This window comes from Phacochoerus africanus, chromosome 7 (assembly GCF_016906955.1).
Source record: "Phacochoerus africanus isolate WHEZ1 chromosome 7, ROS_Pafr_v1, whole genome shotgun sequence".
Taxonomy (NCBI): Eukaryota; Metazoa; Chordata; class Mammalia; order Artiodactyla; family Suidae; genus Phacochoerus; species Phacochoerus africanus.
Genome location: NC_062550.1, coordinates 49,903,399 through 49,923,930, shown reverse-complemented (window position 1 = coordinate 49,923,930; position 20,532 = coordinate 49,903,399). Strand labels below are relative to the sequence as shown.

The 20,532-nt window shown below is 40.2% G+C and overlaps 1 protein-coding gene and 1 pseudogene across 10 annotated transcripts in view; one reads left to right on the top strand and one right to left on the bottom strand.

The window, feature by feature from the left end:
* The window catches only part of PPFIBP1 (PPFIA binding protein 1), a 189,022-nt gene that overhangs the window by 95,737 nt on the left and 72,753 nt on the right, over positions 1-20,532 (top strand). The window lies entirely within an intron of this gene.
* Positions 8,200-12,333, bottom strand: LOC125130401 (tigger transposable element-derived protein 1-like; annotated as a pseudogene).

The window sequence follows — 20,532 nt, the reverse complement described above, 5'->3', positions numbered from 1 at the left end:
GAGGCTCTCCTAGTTCTGGATCATTCCAATGCCAAGGACCAAAAGCTCTCCATAAGTGGCAGCTACTGTTCCTGGTTGCCATATCTGACTTCTGGTTGGAGCGAATCCCAGAGGCCCACAGAAACTTCCAGGAAGCTCCAGAGAGGAGCCCAGATTTTCTAACATCCACCTGGTAGTCCCATGGTTCTGGCACTTGACCTCTTTGAAGAAGAGGAGCCTGGGGGATCCATATAAATGTTGATGAAAACTCTCTCCAGGGGAAATCTCCATTCAGAGCTTAGACATGAGGATGTTTTAAAAAAACTTCAAGACCTGAAGTATCAGGCTTAACAATAGACTTTTGGGAGTTCCCATCATGGCACAGCAGAAACGAATCCAACTAGGAACCATGAGGTTGTGGGTTCCATCCCTGTCTTCGCTTAGTGGGTTAAGGATCCGGTGTTGCCGTGAGCTGTGGTGTAGGTTGTAGATGTGGCTTGGATCTGGCATTGCTGTGGCTGTGGCTGTGGAGTAGGCCAGCAGCTACAGCTGCAATTGGACCCCTAGCCTGGGAACCTCCAGATGCCGCGGGTGCAGCCCTACAAAGACAAAAGGACAAAAAACAAACAAACAATAGGCCTTTGACCATTGACCTCACCACAGCTCCCGGCAGTGTAAGATTCTTAAACCACTGAACAAGGCCAGGGGTTAGTCAGATTCCCCTAAGCCACGTCAGGAACTCCTTGGACTGTTGTAAAGTGCTGTTCTACCTCCCTTGACTTCTGCTTTTCTTGGGGCACAGGGCAATCAAACTAACTCCCAGTTCCTTCCTCTGGGTAAATAACCACCTGGTCTTCCCTGTCCACTCTGTTTTTGTTGTTGTTGTTGTTGTTTGGTTTTTTGTTTATTTGTTTGTTTTTGTCTTTTTGCCATTTCCTGGGCCGCTCCCGTGGCATATGGAGGTTCCTAGGCTAGGGGTCCAATCAGAGCTGAAGCCACTGGCCTACACCAGGGCCACAGCAACGCTGGATCTGAGCCACATCTGCAACCTACACCACAGCTCACGGAAATGCCGGATCGTTAACCCACTGAGCAAGGGCAGGGATAGAACCTGCAACCTCATGGTTCCTGGTCGGGTACGTCAACCACTGCGCCACGACGGGAGCTCCTTCCCTGTCCACTCTGATGCACTTGTGTGGTTTTGACCTCACTCCGCAGGTCTCAAACATTCCAGGAAGCTACTCAACATTTACTCTCTCTTCCTATCCCCTGGTAAGATGGTTTTAGCAGAGATTTGTCTCTGGTAGCTGTTTCCCCCTTGACAAGCAAGATTCCTAGCCCCTTTGACTTTTCTTTCTTTCTTTCCCTCCTTCCTTCCTTCTTTCTTTCTTTCTTTCTTTCTTTCTTTTTTTTTTTTTTTTTTGCCTGCCCTTCAGCATGTAGAGTTCCCAGGCCAGGGATCAGATCTGAGCCACAGCTGCAGCCTGTGCACAGCAGGAACTGCCCTTTGGCTTTTTACTTACACATTGGGGCCTCCAGCAAGTTAAGAAAAGCTCAGTAAGCTGCTGACTATGACATTCCTGTATACAAGAGAGTCCTTGGGGCATATTAATTAATTATTATTAAATGGTTATGCTTAGCTTTTAGAAAGCTTCTCCTGTTCTCTCTTTTTATTTTTTGGCCACACCCATGGCCTGCCCAAGTTCTGGGGCCAGAGATCAAATCTGCACCACAGCAGTGACCTGAGCTACCAGGGAACTCCTTCTCTCTCTTTTTATTGTCTGAGTCCTAGGCCACTAATGCTCCAGTTGCCAGAGTTGGTTAATAAATTCTATTTTCTTTTTTTCCATTTTTTATTCCTTTTTCTTTCCTGTCTTCCTTCCTCCTCATTTTTTCTTCCTTTTTATATCCTTATCTCCATTGTTTTTAAGACAATTCATTGTTAAGGAGAGAATTTTTAAAATCTAGTTAGTTCGTTAGTTAGTTCTTTTGGCTGCACCACGGCATGTGGAAGTTCCTGGGCCAGGGATCAAACCTGTGTCACAGTTGCATCTTTCACTGTAGCTGCAACAACACGGGATCCTTAACCTGCTGCACTACAAGGGAACTTCCTAATCTATTTATTTTTGTGCCCTCTTTCCAAAACTTTCTGAATTCAGTTCCACAGGTTCATATTGAGAACTCCATTGATGAACATTTACAATGTTTCTAGGAATTTTTTGGTTTTTGCTTGAATCTCTTCTCTTGCCACTTGGCAGCCATGTCTCCTCTTCAAGGTGCTGATTCCATTTTTGGTGATATTTCCATGGTAGCCAAACTGGAGTGGGCACAGGATGAGGCAGTGTTGGGGACCTCTCATTTCAAGGGGATAAATTGTGAAGAGTCAGGGCTAGATCTGTAACTTGTGAAGGGTGAGGGGAAGAATTCGAGCGTTGTTTGGTTTTTGGCTGGGGTTTTTAGGTCTAGAAGTTTTTTTTCTTGTTTGTTTGTTTTTAACATGTTTATTGGTTGAGCAGAAGGAAATAAATGAATGGAAAAGATTGAAGATTTGTGAGAATGACGGAGTAGATGTTTAAAAATGTTGGAATGATATTAAGAACAGAGTGGAGAGTTTTCCCATGACAGGAGACTAAGAGATGGGAACAGCAGGTTACACAGAACTTTTATAGGGGCAGGTGAGTATACATAGAAATTTTAGATAGAGGAGAGTTCCTTGGGATTCTCAGTAAGGTAGGTTATAAAGTAATCTACCAAGATTAAGGGTGGACAGGAATAAGAATAGATTAGAGGAGAGTTTTGTAGGAATTTTTAGAGATAGCCATTAGGAGGAATGTGGTAGGGAGTGAAATAATGATGAATAAAGGGATTGTTGAGTCACATTAAGGGCCCAGTCAAGATTAGATAAGGAGGCATTTGAAGTGAAGCCAACACGGCTTCTGCTAACAGTGCTCGGTACAGTGAAATCAAGACATAGCAAGGGGTTTCATGAGCAAAAATACACTTTTAATACTACATCACTATTTGAAAGAAGGCAGGACTTGGAGGCATCCTGGGATTAAGATAATTCGAAGACTTTCAGTACACATGGTTTAAACAGCAAAAATGTAAAAAATACATTTTTATACAGTAAAAAAGTATCATTTCATACTTTGACAAATATGCAGATACTATATATTTGTATGTCTATTATGTAAAAATTAGTATATTTTGAGGCATACATATTAAGAAAGTATATTTTCTATATTAATACAAGTATATTCCCTTGCCTCGTTTTGAGCTCAATCACCTAAAGTGTCCAAGTTTGGGATTGCCACTTGAAAATAAGACCGATGCTATAGCTGGCTAGGGAAAATGTATGTCTTTGGCAGGTGGGCTCACATAACCATGTCCACGAGATGGACTTTATTGGAAAGCAGAGGTAGAAATTGAAGGTGGTCACTTGAATGCAAGTTCCTCAGTGCCTAGAACAGTTCCTGGTACATGGTGGGTGGATAAAATGTCCTTTGAATAAACATGTATGTGTATGAATCAATGTATATAGATTAGCCATGTCATTTTGAAACACTAGTCCTATCAGATAAAGTAAAATGTGGAAAATCCTGATTATATTAGTCATTTGGTAGCCCTACTGTAGGCATTCAACATATAGTTGTAGGGAAAGCAAGCTTTCAATTCCTGTTAAGACAATTCAATATAGCTTGGCCATCATGAAAAAGTCTGCAAACGATAAATATTGGAGAGGGTGTGGAGAAAAGGGAACCCTCTTATACTATTGGTGGGACTGCAAATTGGTGCAACTACTATGGAAAACAGTATGGAGGTTCTTCAGAAAACTAAGGATAAAAGTACCATATGATCTGACAATCCCACTCCTGGGCATTTTTCCAGAGAAAACCATGACTCAAAAAGATACATGTGGAGTTCCCATTGTGGCTTAGTGGTTAACGAATCCAACTAGGAACCATGAGGTTGCAGGTTTGATCCTTGACCTTGCTCGGTGGGTTAAAGATCCAGCATTGCCGTGAGCTGTGGTGTAGGTCACAGACTCAGCCCGGATCCCAAGTTGCTGTGGCTCTGGTGTAGGCTGGAGGCTACAGCTCCAATTGTATTCCTAGCCTGGGAACTTCCATATGCCATGGGTGCGGCCCTAGAAAAAGGCAAAAGGGCAAAAAAAAAAAAAATACATGTACCCCAATATACATTGCAGCACTGTATACAATAGCCAAGACATGGAAGCAACCTAAATATCCATTGGCAGAGGAGTGGATAAAGAAGATGTGGTACTTAGATACAATGGACTATTACTCACCCATAAAAAGGAATGAAATATTGGCATTTGCAGCAACTATGATAGATCTAGAAATTATCATGCTAAGTGAAGTTAGACAGTGAAACACAAACATCATATGCTATCAACTTATATGTGGACTCTTAAAAAAGTATATGATGAACCTACTTGCATAGCAGAAACCTACAGTCTTTGAAAAACTTAGGGTTACTAAAGGAGACAGGTTGAGGAGGGAGAGGTGGGCTGAGGGTTTGGAATAGAAACGTTGTAAAATTATGTTGTGATGATGGTTGTACAACTATAAATATAACAAAATTCATCGAATTAAAAAAAGAAAGTAGAATGCCTACTTTTCAATATCTGAGAAGTATGGTGACTCTAGTGAAAAGGTTAGTGGCAGGGACGTTATTGAATCATTATGTAATCTTTGTTGAAGCCAACTGGATTGTAGAAACAAAAGCAAATGCTGGTAATTGGGGGAGAAAAACACTTATGAATATTTCTGTAAAATGTATACCACCAGAAATTCTGATTCAGATATTCTGGTATGGGTTGTAGGTATGGGTAATTTTAAAAATTCTCTACAGTTAATTGTGAGAAATAATGACTGAGAACCACACACACACACACACACACAAACCCCATATTTTACTTGCTCTGCTTTTCTTCTCAGTCTCCCCCATTCCCTCTCTCCCCAAAGCTATGGGTTGCCAAAGCTTTATTAAAATAAAAGCAAAATCTAGGTTGATGATCTAAGATGTAAAAAAGCCAAACAAGTCCGTTTAATGTACTTTTCTTTAATATGCAATACTGTATAGCTTATTTGGTGGTGATCAATGAATGACTTTGTGTTGATGGATACAAGCAAATGGTTAGTCATATTCATCAAACTTTTATTGAGTACTATATCCTGAGCTAAGCTTGGTATAGAAGTTATTAAGACTGCGACCATAGGGAGTTCCTGTTGTGGCTCTGTGGGTTAAGAACTGGCTTGGTATCCGTGAGGATGTGTGTTTGATCCCTGGACTCGCTTAGTGGGTTAAGGATCCATTGTTGTCACAAGCTGCGGCTGTATGCGCGGCTCAGATCCCGCCTTGCTGTGGCTATGATCTAGGCTCTGATTCAACCCCTAGCCTGGGAACTTCCATATGCTGCAGGCGCAACCCTTAAAAAAAAAAAAAATGGTGGGACCTCAATTCTTAAAAAGCTCAGTCTGATTAAGACAACATTCATTGGACCTAGTCAGTAAAGCCCACCTGCTAGAGACATACCTTTTCTTTAGCCAAGCACGGCATCTAGTAGAGATAACCAGTGGTTGCATATGGTATCTGGTAGTAGAGGTTTTAAAAAAATAAAAAGTGGTCTGTGGGTGCTCGATGCTGTGGTCGTGGGTTTTCCTTGGGCATTCAGCCATGACATATGGCTTTCAAGTACAAGATCCAGATACCTCAGTAGGCTTTAGTGTAAAGGATGGTGTGGATGACTCTCCATGGATGATGATTTTGTAGTTCTTCTTGCCTCCTTCCTTTGGTGGACGGAAGGAGTACTTGTCATGCTTGGGTTGGGAGTGGACCAGAAGTTGCCTCAGCAAATGGCCACTCCATCTTTCTATGGGCTAAGCCATGGACTTGATTCCTTTCTTTTCCCTAAAACACTGTATCAAAATCTATTATCTTTTCCATCAAAATATACACAAGATGATAGGAATGTTGATATCTTGTTAGGGGGTATATTATGTAGGTATGTGCATTCATCAGAACTCATCCAACTGTATAGTTAAGCCCTGTGCATTTCACCAAATGTAAATTCTCCTTCTTCATCCCTTTCTCCCCACGTGGATCTCAAATACCAAATACTTGATACTGTTTCCTCAGGGCCTTTCCACTAGCCATTGTTTCTACCTGGAATCTCTTCCTATATATTCGCATGACTTTTTCTCTCACCTCTTTCAGGGCTTTGTTCAATGTCATTTTATCCATGGGGCCCTCCCTGATTGTCATATTAAAATTGTAACTCCCTGCCATGCTCTTTCTACACAAAGAACCAGCAGGATGTACAGTTAAGATCATGGGCCCTGGCTTCAAATTCACTCTCACTTTATGACTTGGGTGCCCTCTGTGCTTCAGTTTCATTACCTGTCAAATAGGAATAAATACCTTGTTGGTAGGGTTACTATGAGGATTTAATGAATTAATACATGAAAAGCACCTTAAACAGAGTAAGATAATGGTGTCTTTATCCCCCTTCCTTGCTTTTTTTCTCCATATTTTTAATCACCATCTGACCTGCTCTACATTTAAACTATTTATTTGTCTGTGGTTTCTTGCCATTAGACTGTATGTATCATCAGAGCAACAACTTTTTACTTTTTTCTTTTCCATTTTCTGTCTTTTTCTTTACTTCTATACCCTCATCACTAGAATAGTGCCTGATGTATGTTTTCAGTAAATATTGTTAAGTCAATGGGCAAATGAGCAAATAGGAGAGGGTTCTGTATAATTTCAGGAGGCTATGGGTTGGCGCAGAGGCTGGCAAAGTTTTTCTGCAGAGGGCCAGATAGTAAATATTTATAGGCTTTGTGGTTATAGCAATTCAAATTTATTGCTACAGCATGAAAGCAGTCTAGATGATTACATAAATGAATAAGTGTGACTGTTCCAATGAAACTTTATTTACAAAAACAAACAGAAGGCTGTATTTGGCTTATGGGCTATAGCTTACCAACCCTTGGGCTGGGAAATAAATTTTGGCCTTTTCAGATTCTCATTATCTTTCCCCTTAAGCACATCTCCCACTGTAGCAATTAGTGCTAGTCACACAGTCCTGAAATATTAATAACTTGAAAAGCATTATATTACCTATTTATTACTTGTTTCAGTACTCATTAGTTTTACAAAATTGACATATCTTTTAGTATTTTAATAGTGAATAACAATGTTAAAAAATATATTTTGTTCTTTCAACTGTATAATTTCTTTCTTTCTTTCTTTCCTTCTTTCTTTCTTTCCTTCTTTCTTTCTTTCTTTCTTTCTTTCTTTCTTCTTTTTTTTTGACAACAGCTGAAGACATATCTGAACTGCTGATTATGGCCAGAGGCATGTGTGTTCTAAAAGAAAAAAAAAATGTTGCATTCTACTCACTATATAGCCAGGAGTATAACTGACATTGACTGAAGTAGAAACCAATAGAAATTACCTTCTAGACAGTTTATTTTTTAGATTATAGTCCTCTTTCTATATAAAACTGTTCCCTAGGAGTTCCCATCACGGTGCAGTGGAAATGAATCTGACAACCATGAGGCTGCAGGTTCGATCCCTGGCCTCGCTCAGTGGGTTAAGGATCTGGCATTGCCGTGAGCTGTGGTGTAGGTCGCAGACTCAACTTGGATCTGGCGTTGCTTTGGCTGTGGTGTAGGCTAGCAGCTGTAGCTCCGATTAGACCCCTAGCCTGGGAACCTCCATATGCTGCGGGTACGGCCCTGAGAAGCAAAAACAAAAACAAAAACAAAAAACTGTTCCCTAGACTACAATTGTTAACACTCTTCCCAGTCAATTTGGTATGCTGGCAAGATTCTTCCATTTTAAAATGTAGTGTCTATTTTGGGTCATGTTGTATGAATGACAAACTCTGAGATTTTAGTGCAAAATATAATAGCTTTTATTGTTCTGTTAAAACAGAGTAGATCAGAAATTATATGTCTTTTGTGGCTTTGATGCATTGTTACAGGCATACACTAAAGATCTTGTGAGTTTGGTTCCGTACCACTGCAGTAAAGCTAGTATTGCAATAAAGTGAGTTATAGGAAATTTTTGGTTTCCCAGTGCACATATAAGTTATGTTTACACCATACTATAGTGTGCAATAGCATTATGTCTAAAAAACAAGGTACATACTTTCATTAAAAAACATTTTATTGCTAAAAAATGCTAACCGTCATCTGAGCCTTCAGCAAGTCGTAGTACTTGTACTGGTGGAGGGTCTTGCCTCAGTGAGATGTTGATAGCTGATCAAGGAGGTGGTTGCTGAAGGTTGGAGTGACTGGGGCAGTTTCTTAAAATAAGACAGCAATTAAGTTATTCCCATCAATTGACTCTTCCTTTCATGAAGGATTTCTCTGTCACATGCAATGTTGTTTGATAGCATTTTACACACAGTGGAACTTTTTTCAGAATTCGAATCGATTTTCTCACACCTTGCCATTGCTTTATCAACTTAGTTTATTTGATGATATTCTGAATTCTTTGTTTTTCATTTCAACGATCTTTACAGCATCTTCACCAGGAATAGGTTCCATCTCAAGAAGCCACTTTCTTTGCTCATCTATAAGAAGCAGCTCCTCATCTGTTGAAGTTTTATTGTGAGATTGCATCAATTCAGTCACATCATCTAATTCTAGATCTCTTGCTGTTTCTGCCATACCTACAGTGACTTCCTTCACTGAAGTCCTGAACCCCTCAAAGTCATCCAGAAGGGTTGAAATCAACTTCTTCCAAACTCTTCCGAATGTTGTTGTTTTGACCGCTTTCTGTGAATCACAGGTGTTCTTAATGGCATCTAGCTAGAATGGTGAATTTTTTCCAGAAGGTTTTCGATTTAATTTGCCCAGATCCATCAGAGACTTACTGTCTATGGCAGTCACAGCCTTACGAAATGTATTTCTTTTTGTCTTTTTAGGGCCGCACTCACGGCATGTGGAGCTTCCCAGGCTAGGGGTTTAATCAGTGCTGTAGCCGCTGGCCTATGCCACAGCCTCAGCAACACCAGATCCAAGCAGCATCTGTGACCTACACCACAGCTCACCACAGTGCCAGATCCTTAACCCACTGAGTGAGGCCAGGGATCGAACCCGCAACCTCATTGTTCCTAGTTGGATTCGTTTCTGCTGGGAACTCCTGAAATGTATTTCTTAAAGAATAAGATTTGAAAGTCAGAATGACTCCTTGGTCCACGGGCTGCAGAATGGATGCTGTGTTAGCGAGCATCAAAACAACATTCATCTCCATCAGAGCTCTGAGGTGACCAGGTGCATTATCAGTGAGCAGTAATATTTTGAAAAGAACTTTTTTTTCTGAGCAGTAGTTCTCAAAAGTGGGCTTAAGAATATTCAGTAAACCATGCCGTCAGTAGATATACTGTCATCCGGCCTTTGTTATTCCATTGACAGAACCTAGGCAGAGTAGAGGATTTTCAGAATGGTAAAGGAGCCCTGGCTTCAACTTAAAGTCACCAGCTGCTTTTGCCTCTAACAAGAGAGTCAGCCTGTCCTTTAAAGCTTTGAAGCCAGGCACTGACCTCTTCTTTCTAGCTATGAAAGACCTAAATGGCATCTTTTTGCAAGAGAAAGCTGTTGCATCTACATTGAAAATCTGTTGTTCAGTGTAGCCACCTTCATTAATCATCTGAGTGAGATCTGGGTAACTCGCTGCAGCACTCGCTACTTCACCTTGCTCTTTTATGTTGTACGGAGGACTTCCTTCCTTCAACCTCTTCAGCTTCAAACTGAAACCCTGCAGCTTCCTCATCTCTCTCAGCCTTCAGAGGGTTGAAGAGAGTTAGGGCCCTGCTCTGGATCAGACTTTGGCTTAAGGGTATGTTGTGGCTCTTTTGATCTTCTGTCCAGACCACTACAACATTCTCCATATCAGCAACAGGCTGTTTCACTTTCTTATCATTCATGTATTCGTTGGAGTGGCACTTTTAATTTCCTTCAGGAAGTTGTCTTTTACTACTTGGCTGACTGGTGCAAGAGGTCTAGCTTTCAGCCTATCTCGGCTTTCAACATGCCTTCCTCACTAAGCTTAATCATTTCTAGCTTTTGATTTAATGTGAGAGACGTATGACTCTTCTTTTCATTTGAACACACAGAGGCCACTTTAGGGTTATTTTAACTGGCCTGATTCCAATACTGTTGTGTCTTGGGAAATAGGGAGGCCTACGGAGGAGAGAGAGATGGGGGAGAGGCAGGTTGGTGGAGCAGTCACCACACACACATTTATCAACTAAGGGCTCCGTCTTGTACAGGTGCAGCTCATAGTGCCCCAAAGCAATTACAATAGTAAGATCAGGGATCACTGACTACAGACCACCATGACAAATATAATAATAATGAGAAGGCTTGAAATATTGGTAGAATTACCAAAATGTGACACTTCCAATGGAGTGACTAAATGCCATTGGAAAAAATGATGCTGATAGACTTGCTCGATGCTGGGGTGCCACAAACCTTCAATTTGGATAAACAAACCAAAAAACCCCACAAAGCTGTTGGTATCTATAAAGCACAACAAAGTGAAGCAAATTAAAACGAGGTATGCCTGCATATAACTGCCACTGATGTTAATTTAATTTAAATGTTTTTTTGTTTCACTTCTTCCGAATTTAGCCATTAAGTCATCATTGTCAGTGCTAACACTTTGTTCTCTTTCTTTGCATTATTTCCATTTCTCATTATTGTCATTGTTTGACATGTATGGAGAGAGAATGCACCTGAACTCTACTCGCCACTTGTGGAAGTTCTCTTGCTCATGTGTCTCCCCTTCTCTCTGTGCTCTGTGGCTGCAGCTCCCAATTACAGTACCGTGTACACACCCAGTCCCAAGACACCTACCCAGTGTGTCCTCCGGAGCCGTGCTTCTCCCACCATCTCTGGTGAAGGACTAAGTGTTTTTTTTTTTTTTCTTATTTCTAATCCATCATGGATTGACTCTTTTTTGTAAAATTCCATTTTAAAATAATTGGATTTGGCAGAAAAAATTATTATGTAATTAGATATCACAGCAAGGTTAAGTGGCTATAAAATTTTCTCAGTACTTACTCTCAATTTCTATACTTATCTCATAGTAGACCAGGAACAGTTGGTCAACTACCACCAGTCCATAGACTATGTTCTCAACAGAATCACTTTAGAGAAGTAATTGTCAAATGTTTTGACCCAGTGTAAGCTATACTTTCTCATATCATAGTGCGGTACATAGGCACGCATGTACACACACACACGCATGTGTGCATACACATACACACACACACATGCACACATGCATGTGCTGAAACCACTGGCATGTCAGCTCCCTAAAGGCAGAGTGATTTTTCTTTTGCTTGTCTCTTCCACTGTTCTGACACATGGTAGGCCTTCAGTAAATATTTGTTGCATCCAGAATTCCTGTCATGGTGCAGTGGAAACAAATCCGACTAGGAACCATAAGGTTACAGGTTCGATCCCTGGCCTCGCTCAGTGGGTTAAGCTTCCAGCGTTGCTGTGGGCTGTGGTGTAGGTCACAGACATGGCTCAGATCTGGTGTTTCTGTGGCTCTGGTGTAAGTCAGCAGTAACAGCTCCGATTAGACTTCTAGCCTGGGAACCTCCATATGCCTTGAGTGCAGCCCTAAAAAGACAAAAGACCAAAAAAAAAAAAATTGTTGCATGCAAGTAAATATATAAAACCAAACCAGGAGTTCCTTGGTGGCTCAGTGGGTTAAGGATGTGACTTTGTCACTGCTGTGTGGGGGTTCAATCCCTGGCCCCAAACTTCTGCATGCCATGGGTGCAGCCAAAAAAACCCAAAAGTTTCACAAAACAATGCTTTTATTTCTTGAGACATTCTGACATCTATTTTATTGAAATAAATGTTGATTATAGTCTACTCAATTTTTTCACTACCTTTTAGTCTGGGGGGGGTTATAACACACTTCTTTACAGGATGCTTATATATAGTATATGTCTTTTTCCTCCCTTTCAGAGCTTTGAGTAGCTGTTACCCAGCCCTGCCCTCCTTCGAGTGCAAGTCTGGGTCACACATATCCCAGAACAGCTTTCCTCTTAGCCAGCTAATGGTAGGTTGGTAGACCTGGGTGGGAAAATAGGGAGAAATGAGTCTCCAGGTTTTTAAGACCTGGAGAGAAGAGATTAGAGTGGGTGGAAACATTAGAAGTTGAAACCTTCTCAGGCCCCCTGATACTTCCCCATCATTTTAGGAACTAGAACATTTTGCAAACTCATAGAAATAACGTCATTCCAAAGTAGCACACTGAATTTGGTTTACCTACCTCTTGAAGAGCATGAATATTCATTTTACGATATCGTAGCTAGCAAGGGTGATGACGATGACCAGATTTATCCAAGTTTATCTTAAAAGTAAAGGTGGGAAGATAGGTTTCTGGCCTGTGCAGCTAAAAGGACGCTTACAGGGAGTAAAGGAGAAGAGTTATAGCATAAAAGTATTCATGCTTGAGGAGCCGTTAGGGTAAAAGCATTTCCCCTGCAAGCATTTGATGGCCAGCATGTGAGACACTAGGGATGCCCAGATCAGAAATACAGTCACCATTATCAAGGAGCTCACAGCATGTCAAGAAGCTCACGTGAAGTCCTACCCTGGATGCTCATGGAGGGATCAACAAGACCTTGGAGGAAAGGATGCCTGAGCTGACTCTTGAAAGTATGTGTCCCAGGGCTTAGAAGGGGCGATACAAGGACACAGGAGTTCCCATTGTGGCTTAGCAGGTTACAAACCCGACTAGTATCCATGAGGATATGGGTTCGATCCCTGGCCTTTCCCAGTGGGTTAATAAGGATGCCGCATTGCTGTGGCTGTGGCGTAGGCCAGCAGCTATAGCAGCTGTAGATCCAATTCATCCCCTAGCCTGGGAACCTCCACATGCCACAGGTGTGGCCCTAAGAAGCAAAAGAAAAAAAAGAGAAAAAGGAAGTGGTAGAATAGAGATAAACGAGCATGGTATGCTCAGAGAAGGGTATGTTGTACTGCATGAGAGGCAGGCAGGGTGGGTGTTCTGGAGATGGTATGTAATTTGAACTAGAAGCTTATGGGATAGGTCAAACTTGGGGATCCTTGTCAAGTTGGTGATTCTAGTCAGGGCGTACTAGCTGTTCGATAAATAAGTACTTGTTAAATCAACGAGAGGCATACTTGGGTTTTAGACTCAAATCTTTCTTCTTGAATGACATGGGGAAAATCCCATGGAGTCAGAATTCTACCTAATAATAGTAGATAAGAGAAATGGGCCATTCTTTCAGTTTATCACAAGCTCTTCACATTTACTGACATTTAATATGCATCAGGTTTTCAAACAGCAGCAACATTCTTATATTCAAGAAGTGTAAAATCTTGGCTTACTGTAATGAACTTCTTAAAAATCAACTCCCTTCTCATCATTCGTAAACATTCATAGCATAGAGCCAAAAGCTCTACTTCTGAAGTTCCCTGGTGGCTCAGTGGGTTAAGGACCTGGTGTTGGCACTGCTGTGGTGCGAGTTTGATCCCTGGCCCAGGGAACTTCTGCATGCTGTGGGTGCAAGGAACCCCCCCCCCAAAAAAGATTAATTTTCCTTTATTTTGTCCTATTTTCCATGCTGCTTCATTTATTTGACTACTTACTATCTTTTATGGCTCTTCATTTTCACGAGCAAGAGAAGTAACTTTTACTAATACGCAGTCATTAATATGCCCACTTTTATGCTCTGCCTTATATCTCCCTGTGAAGGGCTGTCCCATTTTCTGTGTGTTTGTGTTTATGCAGGTGGTTAAAATAACAAGTATCTTATTTGGCTTGTAAATATTTGGTGAGCCCTTGGTATGCTTGAGGTTATAATAGAAAAACAAAGTGTTTAAGCCAGTTGTATCATGGTCCAGAGGGTTTGAAAATCCTGTTGTCCGAAGATACAGATGAAGAAGTTTATTATGGAAATATATAAAAATGTAGATAAAATAGTTCAGAGTTACCCCATGTACTTATCACCCATGTTTAACTATTATCAAATCATGATGAATCTTGTTTCATCTCTATCTTTACTCTGATTCCCTTTTACTTCATTATTTTAAAGCAAATTCTAGATTTCTTATTTCATCCATGAATATTTTTCTCATCTCTACTATAACATAAACATTAAAATAGTTCTGTAATGTCATCAAATACAGTATTCGAATTTCCAGTTATATCTGCAGTATTATGCTTATTTTTACAGCTTGACAAACCTTTTACATGTGTGTTGTAACATTAGATATCGCCCCTGGTGCCAGCATCCCCACTGTTTTCAATACTTTCCCTGCTGCCCCTCGACCCCCCACTTAGCATGTTGCCCTTTTCAAGTGATTCTAAATTAATTTTCTAGGGATGTTAGGAGCAGACTGGAGATGAAAGGATTTGGAGTAATACCGTGTGGAGGAGGAAATGTGTGATGGCAGATACATAGAGAACCAGAAAACAGGGATTTCATAAGAATCTTAAAAAGACAACAACTTAGGAGTTGAGGTTGAAAGGGAGAGATTTTTTCAGGTTAAAAGCTGAATTGCAGAGTTCCCACTGTGGCTCGGCAGGTTACGAACCTGACTAGTCTCTGAGAGGATGCGGATTTGATCCCTGACCTCGCTCAGTGGGTTAAGGATCTGGCGTTGCTGTGAGCTGTTGTGTAGGTCGAAGATGTGGCTGTGGAGTAGGCCAGCAGCTGCAGCTCCTGTTTGACCCTCAGCATGGGGAACTTCCATATGCCACAGGTGTAGCTGCAAAAAAACCGCACAAAAACCAAAACCTGAATTGCTTCTTCTGCGCTGGTATTTTGGGATTAAAAAAAAAAAATTTAAGGAGTAGGAGTTGGGAAGAAGAGCTCTGCCCTTTTTACCTTGCTAGCTGGTTTCCAGCTCATTCTGTTTGGGGCTTGTGGTCCAAAGAGGAAAGAGGGCCTCTTGGCTTCCAGCACAGTGACTGAGTCACATCAGAATCACCTGGCAGCTCATGCAAACCCAGAGTGCTGGGCCCTGCCCGTGGAGTGTTTGATTCAGTAGATCTGGGCGCAAGGATTTACATCAGAACCAGCTCACATATACTGGGTCCAAGCATCCTTACGCCCAGCATCATCTGATGCTATTGCTGCTGCTGCTGCTGCTGGTCAAGCCCTATGCCTTGAGAACCATTCAACAGTCCTACTCCAATTTTCAAGGCAGTTCTTTGCTAAGATTGTGTTGCTGCATACATGGGAAGTCATTTCATTTTTTTAAATTGTTATTTCCCCAATACAATTTTTTTTTTCTACTGTATGGCATGGTGACCCAGTTACACATACATGTATACACTTTTTTTTCTCACACTATCATGCTCCATCGTAAGTGACTAGACGTAGTTCCCAAGGCTACACAGCAATGGATCTCATTGCTAATCCATTCCAAGGACAATAGTTTGCATCTATTAACCGCAAGCTCCCAATCCACTCTACTCCCTCCCCCTTAGCAACCACAAGTCTATTCTCCAAGTCCATGATTTTCTTTTCTGTGGAAAGTTTCATTTGTGCCACGTATTATTTCCAGATATAAGTGATATCATATGGTATTTGTCGTTCTCTTTCTGACTTACTTCACTCAGTATTGATTGACATCCCTAGAGAGCATCTTAAGGGAAAAAATTGGTGAGAGATCTGTGGATAATTTATATGAACTCTATTGTTTTTATAATGACTGTGCAATAACATGGTGCTCTGCCAGCCATAGAGCATGAATATATGTAATCATTTTCTCTCTCTGTCTTTTTTTTTTTAAGAGCCATACCTGCGGCATATGGAAGTTCCCAGGCAAGAGGTCAAATGGGAGCTGCAGCTGCAGGCCTACACTACAACCACAGCAACGCTGGATCTGAGCCTCATCTACAACCTACACCACAGCTTGCAGCAATGCCAGATCTTTTAACTGAGCAAGGCAAGGGATTGAACCTGCATTCTCATGCATACTAGTCCAGTTCTTAATCCACTGAGCCACAACAGGAACTCCTAAATATTTTCTCTTTCACTGAAGGGATGTCTTCTTTTAAGTGTCTTAGGATCCATTCCTGGGTCCAGAATTAGAAGTTCTCTTTCAAACTTAAACATTTTACCTAAGGAAAGCTGACACAGGGCAAATGTTATGCTCACTAAAGTTTAGAAACAGACTTTCTAATTGTCTTACAGCCTTTCTTTCTTTCTTTCTTTCTTTTTTTTTTTCTTTTTTTTTTGTCTTTTTGCCATTTCTTGAGCCATTCCCATGGCATATGGAGGTTCCCAGGCTAGGGGTCAAATTGGAGCTGTAGCTGCTGGCCTACACCACAGCCACAGCAACACAGGATCCGAGCTGCGTCTGTGACCTACACCACAGCTCACGGCAATGCCTGATCCTTAACCCCCTGAGCAAGGCCAGGGATCAAACCCGCAACCTCATGGTTCCTAGTCAGATTCGTTAACCACTGAGCCACAACAGGAACTCCAGCCTTTCTTTCTTCCTTCACAGAGAGACTGGGCAGCTGGCCTGACCTAAAACATCAGTTAGTCAGCAACCCTGCAAAAATGTGGTTTTCCGTGAGCCCTTTAACCACCACACCCATTGCTGGAACTTTCCCTGATAATTTACCTTATTCAAATCTGCTCTAAATGGGTCTTGACCAAGCTTGAAATATACCCCAAATACGCTTTTCCGGGTTTTTTTGGACCTTTTCTATAAAATATGAATGTTAGTACCAGGAATTGCTTTTCTAAGACTTTTCTGAACTTCTTTTTATTAAACTGTTGGAATAGGAATCCACTAGAACTGAGGACTCTGTAAGAGATCAGCAGAACTGATCTCTGTTTTTATTACCCAGCAAATAAGGGATTCCTTCAGTTTGAATTACGACCTTGAACCCAAACCCCTTTCCTTTGTTGTTGATGTTAGTTGTGTTTTCAGGTACCTTTTCCTTCAGCCAGTCATTCAAAGAAGTATATATTTGCTATTTAGAATCCAGAAATAAATTTGATATTGTTTGAGAATTATAGGATGTTAAAGTTTTAATTTTCTAAATGGTTTTGTCCACTCAAAAAATGAAATTGTAATCAGCAGGTGTCTGGATAAGCGAAGAATTAGAACAAAGGAAGCTGGATGTTCTGAGTTTTATTTTGGACCAAAGGTACATATATAATAGGTACATATAATTGGATTATCCATTCTTTTTTTTTTTTTTTTGTCTTTTTGGGCTACATCTGCGGCATATGGAAGTTCCCAGGCAAGGAGTCAAATTGGAGCCATAGCTGCCCACCGAGGTTACAGCCACAGCAGTGCGGGATCCAAGCTGCTTATATGACCTACACCACAGTTCATGGCAATGCCAGATCCTTAACCCACTGAGTGAGGCCAGGCAGGGATCGAACCCACGTCCTCATAGATGCTAGTCGGGTTAATAACTTTCTGAGCCCCAGTGGGAACTCCTGATTATTCATTATTCTTTATTCGTACATATTATCATCATAAGGCCATGCATATCGTATTTCCATTCATCCATTTATTTGCTTGTTCCATTTTAAAATATTGTTTCATTTCTAATTTCTAACAACCATTTTGTATTCTAATTTTCAAGCCTTGAGGTGAAACTTAAGTACAGTGAAATGAACACATCTGAAATGTACGGTTTGATGAGTTCCGACAAATGTATAAACCTGTATAACCAAGACCTCCATGAAGATATTGAACAGGAAGTCCCCAGTATCTCTTTCTATCATTCACCACTTCCTACAAGTAATTGTTCTACTTTCTGTCACCATTTTTACCTATGCTTGAATTTCCTTTTATAAAAGGAATCACGCAGGAATAGAGTCATTTATATCTGGCTTCTTTTGCCTACTATAGCGCTATATGTATGAATCTTTTTCATTGTGGAGTACTGTCCCATTGTATTGGAGTGATATTCCATTGTGATAAGTATGTAGGATGCTCAGAGGAATCTTCCTCTCAGAAATGTTTCTGAGAAGATAGGAAAATCTTTATAGAACATGGGATTTTCTGAAGCCTTCCTATTTAGTGTTTCTATTTTTAAAAATGCTTTGACTCAGCCATGAAAATTAACATAGTCTTATCAACACAGATACTCATGAAATTAGAATGCCTCTAATACAGCTCAAGCCATGGGCAAGTCAGCCTTTTAATAAATATTGAAATTCTCTTCCTAGTGTTAGTGCTTTACCACTTCAGGTTGCTGTTCTTATTCTTCTATATAGTCCTTTAATGTCCATTTGGGATTTTTTTGAGGGTCATTTTGTGGCCTTGAATACATGCATGGCCTATCCTAATGAATGTAACATGTGGACTGAAAAGAATGTAAATTCTACATTTAGTTGTTCTAAAAATTGAATTAGGTCAAGATGGTTGATAGTGTTGCTATATTATTGCGTAATTTTTTTTTTCTTGCCTTGTCTGCCATTCCAAAAGAAGATTGAAAAGGAGGAACAAATGACAGATGGGACAAACAGAAAAAAAAAAATGGTAGAGAATAGACTGAAATCCAACCATATCAACCATTACATTAAACGTAATGGACTGAATTTGTGTAATTCTCCCTTAATTGTGTCGGTTTTTGCCTCATGTAATTTCTAAGTCTGTCACTAGTTGCAGAAATATTTGTGATTGTTAGGACTTCCTGATTAATTGACTCTTACCATTATAAAATATACCTCTTTCTCTCTAGTGTTACTTCTTGATTGGAAGTCATTTTTCTTATATTAATATAGTCACTCCTCCTTTCCCAGGCCTACTATGTGTATAATATCTCATTTTCATCATTTTATATGTCTTTTTATTTAACCAGTCTGACAATCTCTGGCTTTTATTGATGTTTATTCCATGTATATTTAATGTAATGATAAATTATGTGATTGAGTTTAAGTCTACTGTTTGCCATTTGACTAATACTCTGTTTCATCAGCTCAGTGGACTTTTTACTTATGTCTTTACTTATAGTTTTAATGGATTATATTATGTCCTTAACTTATCACAGCCTGCTGTGAGTTAGTGCTAAACATCTTTGTGGAATGTAAGAACTTTACTCCCCTTCTATCCATCGAGCCAGTAACATTGTGATATTCTTCATGAGCCCTAGCCACTCTGCATCACATGGACAGGGGAGTGCCCACAAATGAAAACATGTATAAATGTGAATCTCACTCATTATGGTTCCCTTTTCTCAAGAGCTGAATTCCTCATTGTTTCTACCTGCTTTTGGTCATTCTCCAATTTCTTCAAAATTGCTTTATATGTTACCCAGTGTTTTGTATTGCTGTTTGTGAAACAGTAAGTCCAACAAAATATATTCCACCATTATCAGAACTGCAATTCCCATTTTGCCCCCCCCCCTTTTTTTTCTTTTTATGGCTGTACCTATGGCATATGAAAGTTCCTGGGATAGGGATCGAATTGGAGCTGCAGCTGCTGGCCTCTGCCACAGCCACATCTGCAACCTATGCCACAGCTTGGGGCAGCACTGGATCCTTAACCCACTGAGTGGGGTCAGGGATCAAAGCTGCATCCTCATAGACAATATATTGGGTTCTTAACCCACTTAGCCACAGCAGAAAGCTCCATTTTGTCATTTTTGATAGTGTAGTAATAACTTACCATTCCATAATTCAAAAAACTTGAGAGTAACCTTCACTTAACTTATAACCCTTTGTCCCATTCTGTCCCTCTACAGCTGTGGCTTGAGGCAGCCAACATCCTGAATTTCATCTTATCATTCCCTTTTTCCTTTTTGTAGAGTCATATTGAATCATATGTATTTCTAATGAATATGTGTGTATTTACATATTTGTATTTGATTGTTTTTAACTTTATTAAAGGTCTCGTCAAATTTACCAGAGGTTTACTTCTTCATTTGCTATTACATTGCATAGATTTGTCCATATTACACATATAGTGCTGTAGTTTGTTTTGAAAACTGTTGCAGTTACATTATATAAATATACCAATTCATTCATCTCCTCTCACGTTGATGGATGTTTGGGTTCTTTCCACTTTTTTTTTGTCCTTGTGACGAGTCCTATTATGAACATTTGTATATTGCTTATGGCTGTATACCTTAGAGTAAATATTGCTAGATTGAAAATGAATATAAATGTTTATTATAGCCCATTTTACAGTCCCATTACCATTCTGTAAGAGGTTCTGTGAATTCACATCCTTTTACAATACTTACTAATATGAACTTTTTGCCAAGGGACTAGGTATAAAATGGTATCACATTGTTGTGTTAAATTCCTTGACTATTAATAACAGTAAGCATCTCTTTATATTTATATGGGTCAAAAGTTTTTCCTCTTCTATTATATGTCTGTTCATGTCCTCACTCTTTCCTTTTTTAAAAAAAATCAATTTGTAGGAATTCTACATTTGGAATACCACTAAACTATACTATATTTAACTAATTTTAATGTATTAAAGAGGTCTTTGACCTTTGAATGTGTCAACTTTCCCTGACCACTCTATTTGCAAACCC